This window comes from Brachycentrus maculatus, unplaced genomic scaffold (genome assembly GCF_059751285.1).
Source record: "Brachycentrus maculatus isolate JH-2025_06_01 unplaced genomic scaffold, ASM5975128v1 h1tg000003l, whole genome shotgun sequence".
Classification (NCBI taxonomy): Eukaryota; Metazoa; Arthropoda; class Insecta; order Trichoptera; family Brachycentridae; genus Brachycentrus; species Brachycentrus maculatus.
Genome location: NW_028280758.1, coordinates 219909 through 234596, shown reverse-complemented (window position 1 = coordinate 234596; position 14688 = coordinate 219909). Strand labels below are relative to the sequence as shown.

At 32.3% G+C, this 14688-nt stretch overlaps 1 non-coding gene across 1 annotated transcript; it reads right to left on the bottom strand.

Moving 5' to 3' along the window:
• Positions 1 to 14199: 14199 nt before the first annotated feature.
• Positions 14200 to 14272, bottom strand: TRNAA-AGC (transfer RNA alanine (anticodon AGC)). The gene has a single exon. It is a non-coding gene; the product is annotated as a tRNA-Ala (tRNA).
• Positions 14273 to 14688: the final 416 nt, after the last annotated feature.

Below are 14688 nucleotides of genomic sequence, written 5' to 3'. Positions count from 1 at the left end.
TTTTTAAATTTGATTTATTAGAGACCCTCTTAAAATGTACGTACGTAAGATTCTTCTCAGATATACCAAGTATATATTATCCCCAGACTTCTATATTCTTCTTCATTTATGTTGAGATATTAATATAAAAATAAATATGATTCCTAAGTGGACGACACCCAGATTTACTGAACGAACATGTGGAAACACTCAAAATATTTTATATATTTTTTTCAATTGATGACCATATATTCCTTACAAAAGTAAATATCAAACATTCTCTAACTCTAAAGTAAAGGTCAATTATTAAACGATACGAGTAAAAATAGCGTTTAATTTTTAAAGCTTTTGAAATAATAATCAAAATAAGTACAAAATTCACTGAAGGAAGCCCGAGGTATTTTTTTGACAAAGGGGTGATTTTGCAAGTGTGAGGGTTGAGGCGCATATGCCTTTCTTGGCGAGTGCGCCAAATAACACTGTGGGATATAAAATTTATAATTGAATCTCGTAAATTAAGGTGACAGTAACAGTTGCCTCTTCCCTCCCGAGTCGCGATTGTATGAAAAGTTGTCGGTTATATTAGCGGGGGGGTTCCAATGTTCAATCGCCAGGGGGTCTTGACTTACAATTTGATGGTTTATTTTCTTTCTGTTTTTAGAATTTGAAACTTTCAAACTTTGAGCTCCGAGCTTTCGAATTGAATTTGAATTAAAAATACTCTTCAAATTATTATCATTATTATTTCTTTTTAAGAAAGGTATGGTTTTAGAAGACATCAGTTGCAAATAATAATATGTTTTTATAGAATAAATTTCATTTATTACTTACCACTATTTCTTAAAATCTATTTTCACACGTCGCTCACTCCTTTCAACAACATCGTATCCCAAAAACCATCAATTTTTAGTTGTCCATGTTTTCGGAATGCCCAGAAAATGTTCTATTGTATATCCCAGCTAAGGCGGCATATTTTTACTTAATATATTCCCACTTCAGGGCAGAAAGTGTTGTTTTTGCATTTTGAATAAAAGGTAGTGTTTAATTTTTTTATGCTAAATACATTTCAAATTAATACGAAATATTCAGATTTTAACTAAAAAGATCTGTTGCACAGTAAATAGTTCAAAACTGTCTTGATATTTATTTTTAAAACGTTTTATAATATTTTAAAATTTTAAAAACGATCTTCTGAAAAATCATGTTTTTTGAAATATGAAGTTGTTGAAAGGACGTGTTTCGATGCATTCCGCATCATTTTCAAATACAATAATACAGTGAATTTCTGAAAGCACAACATTAAATGTTGTTCTAAACATATATACAAGCACATTAAACAATTTATTAACATGTAAAACTCAAATAATTTTTTTCAAATTATATGAAAGGAAGATAGATTACAAGAGTAAAACGTGGTATATTAGTCAGGAAATGAAAAAATGTTAATTAAAAAATAATTTCCTCAAAATGTGATTAATTATTTTGTTTAGTTGTAAGTGTGTAAATAGTACTATGGTAGTTACGTGTTGAATGCTGTTGTAGTGATTGTCCTAACGAAGAGACGAGTACGTCTCGAAAACGGATGACAAAAATCTCGGTGAGTGGTTTATATACTAACATTACTATTTTTTTGTAAAAAAAGTAGCAAAAAAGTAACAATTACAATTAATTCGAAATGCATCGAAACCCGTGTCATAACAGATTTTAAGAAATACTGCCCTTACAAAATTAAATTAATATTTAAAAATATATGAAAATTAAAAATGAATTTATTGCACTGAAAACCAAAGGGAGGGCTGATCATCTTTTCTATAATTTACGACGATCTTAAAATTGCAACAGTTTGGTGCAGTGCCATATGCACCATTTGGTGCAGATGAGGGTAAAAAGAAAATCCTAGTAAAAGTAATATGTCAATAGATAATATAAAGGTATATCAGGTGCGATAGGAGTAGCAATGAACACAGCACTCACACAGGCGCATCGGATAATTGTATACGTATACAATTATCCGATATACATATGTATACTAGTATACAAATGTATACAAGTGATACGTTTTGAATGAATAACCCATGTATTTATTATTTCTTCGTTTATATTTGCATTCGCGCTAGTATATATTTGCAAACATTTTGTAGGTGTGTAATTTAATTTGTCCTCAGCACCCTTGTTTTGACGCCCGTTTCGTCAAAATTATCAGCTCTATATTTTCATCTTGTCTTTTCCACGTTACACCCCTTTGATCTCTTCCCCTTCGACTCCCACTAGCTGTGACGTCACGCCAGGGGTGTAGCCGAGGCCGACGAACATATGTTACGACAATTTTACACTCTATTATATTGATAAATGAAGCGTCGCCCCCCCTTGCGGGATTTCCACACTACGGACATATTCCGTGTTCGGAGATTTAACATTATTTGGCTGTGTTGTTTGGAATTTGATGAGGGCGAGGTGTCATTGTTGATGGCGATAAATGAAAACCATTATTGCTGACGCTTTGAAGGTTAATTTATGAAAGGAGTGAGGAAAAAGGTGTACAAACATCAAAGAGACAATATTAATGAAATTGAGTTCAATTAAATTACAATATTCGATTTGAATGTCACTTTGTGTATAAATACCACAACTTTTGTATTATTTTTAATAAAATTTATATCACCTTGTAAAATCGACTGTATCTACATTAAATTATAATTCAATGTTGTTGATTAGGTTATAATTACGTTAAAATCGTTAAAAACAATAAAAAATGTATTAAAAAAGAACTCCACCGACAAGACACACATAGTGGCTTGATGGGTCTCTGCAAAAAAAGTTCTAAATATGTATAAATTGTGATTTAAATAAATGTATACAAATAATAAAAAAAAACATTGTTAATTTCTCAAATTATGTAAATGTAAATTGATCTCTGTGCCTCTGTCTGTCTTCGCATACGTAGTGGTCATTGTGTTTGGCTACCGTGCTGGAGATTCCAAGTTCGATTCCTGGGAGGAATATTGGTGATTTTTTCCTCAAAGTATTCATTTAAGCTAAACTATCATAAACTGCATCGAAACACCTGTAACGAATTGTAAAAATTATATATTTTGACATTACCATCAGTAGGTACTATCGAGCTCTCCACTAAAACTTTATGGTTCGACGTGCCCTACGCAAAGTGCCCTAACTACATTTTTGTCAATTTTGAAATATTTGGTGTACTTTATCAACAGACCGTTATCTACAAATATAAATAAATAAAAAATATATATATATAAAATAAATCACGCCTAGTTTTCAGGCGTGTAAGACGCTATCTACATAGAATTTTCGAAATGAACTGAACTCTTAAAACGCTAACTACTTTTGACAAAGCACAAAGTTTTTAAACGATTTAATTCATTATTTTATCGTGTTTTTTAATGCTTCGTACTAGTTTAGAATTTCAGATAAGACCATTACTTAATAAAAAAAATACGTTGAAAAAATCTTCTAAGCTCTCTCCTGTTAAGTAACAGATTTGCAGATAGAGTACTTTACGTAGGTGCCGTCGGTTTTTACGTACGTAAATTATTTCTTAAATTGAAATTTTACTTGAAAAATACCACTATTTCTTAAGATCCTATTGTGACACGGTCGATGCATGAAAATGATGCGAAATGCATCGAATAACGTATCACAATTAGATTTTAAGGTAAAGTGGTGTTTACCGAGTAAAATTAAAATTAAATAATTTTTTAATTTGGCATCAACTTTGTGGAGTGACATGACTATTTAAAAAAAAACTTGTATAATACCACTTATTAAGTATTATTTCATTACACGACTTGTTTCGAAAACTACAGTTGTTTACATTGACAGTTGATTAGTGAAACATGTAATATGTAATGTAATAAAACTGAATAAGTGGTATTATACATATATAGATACAAGTGTTTATCGTTAATTAAAAAATAAAAAAAATAATAAATTGACAGATTACCACAAAGTGACTGCAGAATCCATTGCTGAAATGAAATGAAATTACTTTGATTCTGAATGCATTTATCTTCGTACATTTTCGTCCGTTTGTGATTCCTTCATTTTTCACATTCCTGTTTCTTTTCACAGCACCAACAATGGTAGGGGTAAAGAAGATAAATCGACCAGTGTCCAGTTCGAGAATTCAATCATCTATGTACATTGACAAGATAAATACCAAGAAGGATAACTGATTGTCGTCCTTCGTCTCTAGGGACGAGCGACACACGTGATAATTGATGATTCGACTCATGAGATACAGATAAAACGATAGTAGGGACAACGTTACATTATTTACTCAATCGTATATTTATTTTAGAGGAAAACTCGGCACAATCAGGTATGTCAAACAGGAGTCGAAATAATCGACGGGTATGTATGATGAGATGGGTGGACGACAGTGGATGGGGACGGCGCAGGATCGGGAGGAGTGGAGGCGGAAGGGGGAGGCCTTTGTCCAGCAGTGGACCTCAACGGGCTGATATGATGATGTATGAGGAGATGCGTGATGAGAATGTCCAGCAGTGGACCTCAACGGGCTGATATGATGATGTATGAGGAGATGCGTGATGAGAATGTTTGCAGAAACAGGGTGGTATGGCGTTCAATTCTCTCTGCCTATCCCTGCGGAGAAGCAGCGTGATGGTTAGTTAGTAAGTTGGTTAATTATTTTTATTTTTTTACTAGTTTTTTTCCTGAATCCAAAATAAAAGTAATCTTACCATTTTTGACTTGTCAATATAGATGAAGAAGAATATTGAAGACTGCGTATTTACAAGGCTTATGACCTGTCATTGGCTACATAGTGCAACATTCACTAATCTACCTATGATTGACAATTACACTAGTATTTTTTTAAACTCCTACATATATAATTAATCTCATGACACTGTACGTGTTAGTTCACTGGAGCCATCTATAGTAGGAAGAGATGAAAGCCTTTTTTTATCTGGTTGTATGTGATCTATCGATTAAAAAATTATTCGAAACTATATTGTAAGTAAAAAAAAATGTAAGTCCTAAATAGGATTACCTAATTACCTAAATAGGTAACATGAGAAATATAAGTATAAATGAAATTTAAAAAAAAACTATCTTACCATCACGCCACTTCTCCTTAGCCACGCTAATCTGTTTTTGGGAACAATCTTCGCCTGTTCATGCACCTCCTCATACATACACGCTGATTATTCAGGGACTCCAGACCTAAAGTCTTTCAAGTATTTGAAAAACTAAATCATGTCAAGTTTTCCTCTGTCTTTTACTGGTTCTATCACCATTTTCGCCTCATAAATTTATTTGGTTGTTCTTTTCATCTCATCACACCTTTCTTAATTTTATCAATAATCCTTACCTCAGCCTTGCAATTTTTCCTTGCACCATCATTCTAACAAGATCACACATCAGTTTTGGTACAAGTTCATCCGAGAGATTGCATCTAATAAAAGGAAAAATTGGTCCATCAGTGAAAGCGGTAATTCCGAGATAAGATCGAATATTTCGCATTGTTGCGACATCCACATTTCGTCTTGCATTGTCCCCTTGGCGTTTCCAATCCCATCACGGATAGATGTCCTGAAAGATTTCAGAGCGAAACTTTAAATGAATTTTAAATCCCATTCGATTCCCGGTTGGGTGTAAATTTATAGCGCCTCCATTGTCGGACTCCGGTCAGATAGCGCCACTTTAGTTTTTAAATCGCCTCCCATTCAGTGTAGGAGCCCCTTCAGTTCTATTGTAAACTACAAGGTATTGTAACTCGGCCATTCTATCACCGATCGTTACGTTAAGCCTGCTTCACAACAGAAATAATAAAACTTTAGATGATATTAACCCTTATAGTGCTGAGCTTATTTTCACATATTTTGCATAAATTGCTAATTGCTTTAATCATCACTACTTGACGAATTTGATATTTTGTAGGTAGAAATAAAAAAACTTTTACTTAAAAAAATACAAAAATCAATGTTAAATTCACAGCAACATAATTTTAAATGGTTATTTAAAAATGTTATTAACTTATTAAAAACGTTATACATGCGCGTGCTAATTTACGTCCGTACAGGTCGTTACCTAAATCAAATTGCGCAATAGTAGGTATTCCGACGCTCCGCACTTTATACTCATTAATAGAGAGTCAATCTATCGACGCGTCGCGACGGTTCGCACTCTAAGGGTTAAGACATAAAAAAACTACATTTAACATTTTCCAATTAAACTGTATAAAATAATTTACAACATTTTGAGTGTGTCCAAATACTTGTTCACAAATCTGGATTATCTCCAATTATAGGAGTATTTTTCAAATTATTTTTTGACATATAATCAAAGATGAAGAAGAAGTTAAGCTTAATCTGGTTTAAGTGATCACTTAAAACAGACTATGACAGTCGTCAGCCCCGTAAATGACCAGACTTTCATATTCATCTTCATATTTGATGAGATGTCAAAAAATAATAAGTATAAAATAAAACTAGAACTGTTTTTTTTTACCACTTTTTTACTGGTAATTTTTCTTCAAACGGTTTCGACAAGAACCTTTTTCATCATCAGGGTTAAACATTTACTGATGATCATAAGGTTCTTGTCGAAACCGGTTGAAGAAGAGTACCAATAAAATTGGTTAAAAATAAAGTTCTAGTTTAATTTTATAAAGCATATTAATAATGTGCCACAAAAAATCTGCAAAAAACATTCAAGAAAAAATAAAACTAATTATTCGAATAACGATTCCCAGGGGGGGGAGGTCAAGCAAATATAAGTGATTTTTCCACTCTAATATTTATTCAATATTACCCTGGACTGGTACCTGAAGCGGAGGGTTGATCACCTTTTTTCATGTGTTAACGATCAGGATAACATTGCGTTTATTTGATGCAGTGCCCTATGCACCATTGGGATGTGGATAAGGGTTTGAAGATTTAATTAACTCACGGATGATATATCAGGCGTCTAAAGTAAAAACGCAGAATAGAGACTTCGTCAAAGAATGGTTAGGTGTTATGTGATCAGTGCTTCTATACGGGTTGAATCGTGGACCCTCAAGCTCAGCCCTATGAACCGATTAAATGCATTCGAAATGTGGCTACATCGTATTCTATGGATCGAAACGGTCAACAACGCAAATGTGCTCCAAAGAGCAAAAGCAGGGAGACAGTTGCTGATTGATATCAAGGTCCGGAAGGTGTCCTATCTGGGGCATGTGATAGAGTAGAGAAGAGAAGTATGAGCTATTGCACCCAATCATTAAAGGCAAAATATAAGACCAACGAGGTGTGGGTAGAAGACAGATCTCCTGGCTCCGGAATATACAAGATTGGACGGGGATCAGGACCGCCGAGGCGCTGTCCAGAGATGCCCAAGACAAGGACAATTACTCTTAAGTGTTAGTTGACGTCAGGGGGGTCTGACATGACAAGCACAGAAGAGAAGATAGGCGTCTCTACTTGAGATGAAACATCTATCATTGTGTCAGTGATCATCTAACTACCTAATCATCTCACCGCTTCTCCACAGGGTTCAGCATACAGAATAAGACGCCACACCAATCTGACACAAATATCCACATTCATAGATAAAAATATATATTCATGGTTAAACCATTATACGTACGCAGGTAATTAAAAAAAAAAACTTCCGGAAAACTTAAAATCCATACAAAATTATCAAATCTTTAAAACTAAAATAAAAAAAAAACACATAAGACTCACCCCTACCTAGACTCCATACCAATGAATATTTTTATTTATTTTTTATTTAGTTTGTTTATTTTTAATTTTAATTTTAATTTACTTTGTTTATAAAAAAAAATAATAATTGTAAAACGAACTCCCTCTTAACACAAGTATCTACTTTATCAGAGAGGTAGAAACGTTATATTTGAAATGTATTGTATATTTACCAACTATTTTGTATTATTGAAATACGTATTTTGTTAAAAAATATAGAAAATATAATAAAATAATAATAATAATGCAATAGATCGGCTGTCCAAATTTAAAAAACAGTAAGGGACAATTTTTTTTGTAGTACGTTTTTTTGCATTTATGGACTAAGTAGAGTCTTAGTCCATAAATGCAAAAAAAACGTACTACAAAAAAATGTCCCTTACTGTGTTTTAAATTTGGAGAGCCGAGATGTTCTCAGAAGAAATGAATTTTATTTTTATTTTTTTTTTGTTAAAAACCGAAACGGTTTGTGAATCCTGCCTATAACGGTGGTCCCACCATAGGTACGTAGGTAGTAAGTCTCATGCCGTGCAATGGACAAAGGAGCGTTCTTGCAAAAAGTATTGGATCTAGAGCCAATAGAGTTTTATTTGAGTATTTCGGAATGTACGCCGAGTGAATTTAAAGTGTATTTGGGATGGTATCTCAAATGGATCGGGTTGATTTGTGCTGCTGCTGCCTCGCCCTGGAAGAAAGGGCTTGACTTTACAGCTACAAAGGAAAAGATAGCGAAAAGCTGCCAGGAGAAAAATCTCGCAATATTGTACGTATTTTTGAAATCGTTGCGCCATTTTCTGCATTGATACATCTGATAAATCGTGGTCATACAGGAGAAAGTGACCAAGTGCATTGTTTAACAAAAACGTGATCATTTGATATCTTACTAGCTTAATATTGCCCTGAAAAAATCCCAAAGGATTTTAAACTTGGAAGCATAATATATTGCCTAGTTAAAAATGACTAACTGCATTGGTGTTTATTTTCTTGCCAAGCAAAAGTGACTTAAATGGCCCTCCTGAACATTTTACTTTTTGGTAGTTGGTCACTTTCTCCTGTACGACTACGAAATGTAAAGTACGGTTTAATTCATCTCTATTACTGAAGGGAGTGTCCTGAATCAGAACGTTGTAAAACAGCACTTTTTTGTAATTTTTTTAATGAGAGAAATGAAGCAATTGAATTGTGAGGCATGTAAACATATATTTAATGAACACTTTTTTAAAGAATAAGGAAAAATATATGACATATTTCTGAGCTTATTTCACGGGCGTCTTGTCGCTCCAGTCTTCTATCGGCAGGAAAGAACGACCTCGTAAATTTTAAAAGAAACTAAAAAAAAAACAAAGTTGAATTAAATAACTATATATTTTTCTTCTGGGTGAACCTGAAAAAAAGGCAGAGAAAATGTAAAATATTTTTTTGGTGGTTTGAAAAAAAAGTGTATTTAAATAAATCTTTCAAGTGGTATAACTATTATTTAAAAAAAATAGTTCACTACTGATATAAAAAAAAAGAAGAGATAATAAATTCGTTTAAAAAATGTCTACAACATTTTGAGTGTGTACAAATACTTGTTCACAAAATCTGGATTATCTCCAATTACAGGAGTTATTTTCATATTATTTTTTGACATTTCATCAAAGATGAAGAAGAATATGGAAGTCTGGGCATTTACGGGGCTTACGACCGTCATAGGCTGGTTTAAGTGATCACTTTACACACGTGTAACATTCACCAATTCTACCCATTATTGACAACCACACTACTCAAATTCTTGGAAGTTCTATATATATGAACCAATTTAGAAACTTTGTTCTTGAATCACTAGAACTTCACTAGAGACATCTATTGGTGAGATGTAAAGAAGCTTTTTTACTAAGCAGAAACTCTTATATTAGTATGTGAGATCCGAATCCCGGATTGTAATCACACACATGAGAAACGCCAGAAAATACCATTTTCATTTTTATTATTAAGCTTATAATTTGACCAGATAATTTATTTACAACATTTTGAGTGTGTACAAATACTTGTTCACAAAATCTGGATTATCTCCAATTAAAAATAATATGAAAATAACTCCTGTAATTGGAGATAATCCAGATTTTGTGAACAAGTATTTGTACACACTCAAAATGTTGTAAATAAATTATCTGGTCAAATTATAAGCTTAATAATAAAAATGAAAATGGTATTGGCGTTTCTCATGTGTGTGATAATGTATAATCCGGGATTCGGATCTCACATACTAATATAAGAGTTTCTGCTTAGTAAAAAAGCTTCTTTACATCTCACCAATAGATGTCTCTAGTGAAGTTCTAGTGATTCAAGAACAAAGTTTCTAAATTGGTTCATATATATAGAACTTCCAAGAATTTGAGTAGTGTGGTTGTCAATAATGGGTAGAATTGGTGAATGTTACACGTGTGTAAAGTGATCACTTAAACCAGCCTATGACGGTCGTAAGCCCCGTAAATGCCCAGACTTCCATATTCTTCTTCATCTTTGATGAAATGTCAAAAAATAATATGAAAATAACTCCTGTAATTGGAGATAATCCAGATTTTGTGAACAAGTATTTGTACACACTCAAAATGTTGTAAATAAATTATCTGGTCAAATTATAAGCTTAATAATAAAAATGAAAATGGTATTTTCTGGCGTTTCTCATGTGTGTGATTATAATCCGGGATTCGGATCTCACATACTTATATAAGAGTTTCTGTTTAGTAAAAAAGCCTCTTTACATCTCACCAATAGATGTCTCTAGTGAAGTTCTAGTGATTCAAGAACAAAGTTTCTAAATTGGTTCATATATATAGAACTTCCAAGAATTTGAGTAGTGTGGTTGTCAATAATGGGTAGAATTGGTGAATGTTACACGTGTGTAAAGTGATCACTTAAACCAGCCTATGACGGTCGTAAGCCCCGTAAATGCCCAGACTTCCATATTCTTCTTCATCTTTGATGAAATGTCAAAAAATAATATAAAAAATGTCTCTTATACATATAAAAAAAAAAAAAAAAAAAAAAAAAGATACAAAGAAAAAATACTGTATCTGTTGTATCCTTAAATACCTAAGGACAAAAAATAAATATTAGGTGTAAGCCCCTCTCCAAGCACAAGAGCTTAGTCTTTTTTTTTGGAGAGGCACAGCGTAACGAGTATGAAGTATTTTATAAGTATTGTAGAAATATCTAGTTAATATTACATATTAAATTGTAATATTTTTTGTAACAATATTAAGCAAATCGCTCACTCCTTTCAAGAACGTCTTAAATCAAAAAACTTGATTTTTCAGAAGAACATTTTTAAAGTTTAAAAATATAACACAATGTATTAAAAATAAATATCAAGCCACTTATTGAACTTTTTACTGTGCAACAGATCTTTTTAGGTAAAACCTGAAGGTTTTTTCTCCATTTGAAAAATATTTAGTATAGGTATTCAAAAAAATAATTAAACAATACCTTTTCTTCAAAATGCAAAAACACAATTTTTCTGCCCTGTAGCAGGTAAATATTAAGTTAAAAATATGCCGCTTTTGCTGGGATATAGTACATTTTCTGATCATTCATAAAACATGCACAACTGAAAATTGACGATTTTTGATTTATGACGTTCTTGAAAGGAGTGAGCGAAATATACAAATGTAGATATATGTACTTCTGGTGTATTACCTAATTTAGATAACTTTGGGTTTTATATCTGGGAAATAATGAGGCGAATCCCAAATGATGTGAACGGAATTCGTGATATCTATTCCCAGATAAATTTATTAGCGTCGGTAAGTGAAACCGCAAAATGTCAACGGAACGATAAAAAACTTTAGATAAAATCTCAAACAGAGGTCTCTTTTATGTCACACATCGTGTATTAATTGTGCGATAAATACGACTTCCGACAAAATGCGTGATAATAAAACTAGTAGGTACTACGAGATTCACACAAGTGTCTACAATTCAAATTTAGGAAATAATAAAGGCTATCTTATTTACAACATTTTGAGTGTGTCCAAATACTTGTTCGCAAATCTGGAGTATCTCCAATTAAAGGAGTATTTTTCATATTATTTTTTGACATCTCATCAAAGGTGAAGAAGAATATGGAAGTCTTTTTCATCTCACCAATAGATGTCTGTAGTGAAGTTCTAGTGATTCATGAACAATGTTTCAAAATTGGTTCATGTATACAGATCTTCCGAGAATTTGAGTAGTGTGGTTGTCAATAATGGGTAGAATTGGTGAATGTTACACGTGTGTAAAGTGATCACTCAAATCTGCCTATGACGGTCGTCAGACCCGTAAATGCCCAGACCTCTATATTCTTCTTCATCTTTGATGAGATGTCAAAAAATGAAATGGTATCTTATTTCCTTATGATAATAAGCATCGCAATGATCCTAAGCTAGGTACTTCTTCTAACCCTTATCCGCACCCAATGGTGCATAGAGCACTGCTTCATACTGATGCAGTGTTATCTTGATTGTTACATATGTGAAGGTAAGGTGATCATTGGTTATATTAAATAACCATTAGAGTGTAAAATCACTAATATTTATTTACACTCCCCTCTGGGAATCGAACCCGGGACGTCCACGGAGGCGGACAAAACTCTAGTTACAACCCTTTATACCCTTTGTAGGTATAAACCTTTATACGAGTTTAATTAATTTCATTTTTAATTTAAGTTTTAGGTGAAAAATACCTCTATTTCATATATACGGTGTTCGAAAATGATGCAGAATGCATCGAAACTCGTGTCACAATACATTTTAAGAAATAGTGGTATTTCCCAAGTAAATCTTAAATTAAAATGATTCGATATTTCCACACAGTGACTTTCGAATCAATTAATGAAATAATTAAGAAAGTAAGAAAAAAACGGGAAACAGTGCTTTTACACTTATAGATATTTTTTTTTACTTACACACTGTATGATTAAAGTTTTTTACTGACATTTCTTGGTGGTACTGTTTTTTATACAATAAAATAACAACTTTTTAAATTTTCCACTTATAATCCACAATAAATTTGTAAAAAAAACTATATGGTTGATATTTTATTATACACACTGTATGTACTATTACATAATATTAAGTACCTACCTAAATAGCTTGTGTCGCGATATAAAAATGATATGTTACATATTATGAATTTGATTAGATTTTTTTGTGGCTAAACCAGGCAATCCCGTGGGAAAATACGAGGAATATATTTTAATGTACTATCAAAGAAAAATAAAATGATGGTTTTGAAAAGAATAGTCGGAATTCACAACCGCGTTAAATATGCCAAATAAAAAAAAAGATAAATTATCAATTTGTTGACCAAGATTAAAGCAGTTGTGTTTTGGTGGATTCCGGGAAATCTTTGATATGAAGTTTAATAAAACGTGTAGAAATTAATTTTGACGGACGTCACAAAAATACATAGAAACAATAATATTTTTATCTTATCTTATTGAAATGAGATTAGTACAAACACTTGTTATGTAATACTCGTATAAGTATGTCCGCCTCCGTAGTGTAATGGTCAGCACGCTCGGCTACCGTTCTGGAGGTCCCGGGTTCGATTCCCAAGGGGGGTAAAATAAATATAAGTGATTTTTTCACTGTCATATTTATTCAATATTACCCTGGACTGGTACCTGAAGCGGAGGGCTGATCACCTTTCCTTCATGTGTAAACGATCAAGATAACACTGCATTTATATGACGCAGTGCCCTATGCACCATTGGGGTGCGGATAAGGGTTTTATTTATTATATATATAATTTAAAGTAACTGTTCTATTAAATTCAAATGATATAAATCTTAACAGAATCTTTTTATCTTTTGTTATCTTTTTCAATTCCATTCTAAATTTCGTGGTAATAATATAAATAAACAAAATTATATTATTACCACGAAATAAACGTGGTAATGTGTATAAATAAACATGTAAATTTTTATTTAATTTAAATCATCTATAAACTCCTTAAGTTTAAGTTATACACCAATTGCTTTGAAATTTCGACACAACGTTTTTATATAAGCATGACATGTATACATGTGATAATTATTTTTATCTGGGACAGATACAATTAAGTTTTTTAACATGATTTTTTTACCTCAATGGCAGCGCCATCTGTTCAATGCAACAGCAATACTCTCTATACTGAAAAATTGTTCATAGCGGATAGCTCGCTAATTGACAGCTGTCGTCAAAGCATTTTCAATTTTTTCGATTGCATCGTTGTTTAAAAGATTTTTTTTTTTCCTTACAAGCATTTGAAATTATACATATTAGAAATATGTGCTATTTTTTTTTTTAAACAGATTGAGCCACAGCAACGCGTGGCCTGGTACAGCTAGTTTATTATAGATATAATGCGTCAGTAAATTTTTGTTTATTTTTTTCTGTGAAAATTTGGGACGATAATAAATTTGAAACAATTAGAAATGTAAAATATTAACTGGTTTTACAAAAATAAAATAAAAAGAAATTGGAGGCGCCGGGTATCGATCCCGGTACCTCTCACATGCTAAGCGAGCGCTCTACCATCTGAGCTACGCCCCCGGTGAGAGAAGGCGACTAAAATCTCCATCTGTACCTACAATTGACCCAGTTCTTATCGATGACGTCACGATTAATCAATATGGTCTCATTGGACTAGATACCTTTCTCTTTTTGTCAACAACAATATTTGTCTGTATTTACATTGTTGTAGAGTTCAGTAAAGAACACTTGTAGAAAGTGAATCATAAAAACCAAGGTCGATTTCATGCATCGTACAATATGCTTTGTACCTTTTTATTTGTACAGTTATTTTAAACGTGGATAATATCAATATCGTTCGTTAGTGGGAGATTTAAGACGATTTTTTATTTAAAAAAATATGCGTTTTTATATGATTGAAGCATACTTACCGTTTATTAAAAAAAAAAAAAATAATAATTAGCCATATGTCTTAAATACGATAAATACCAAAATTG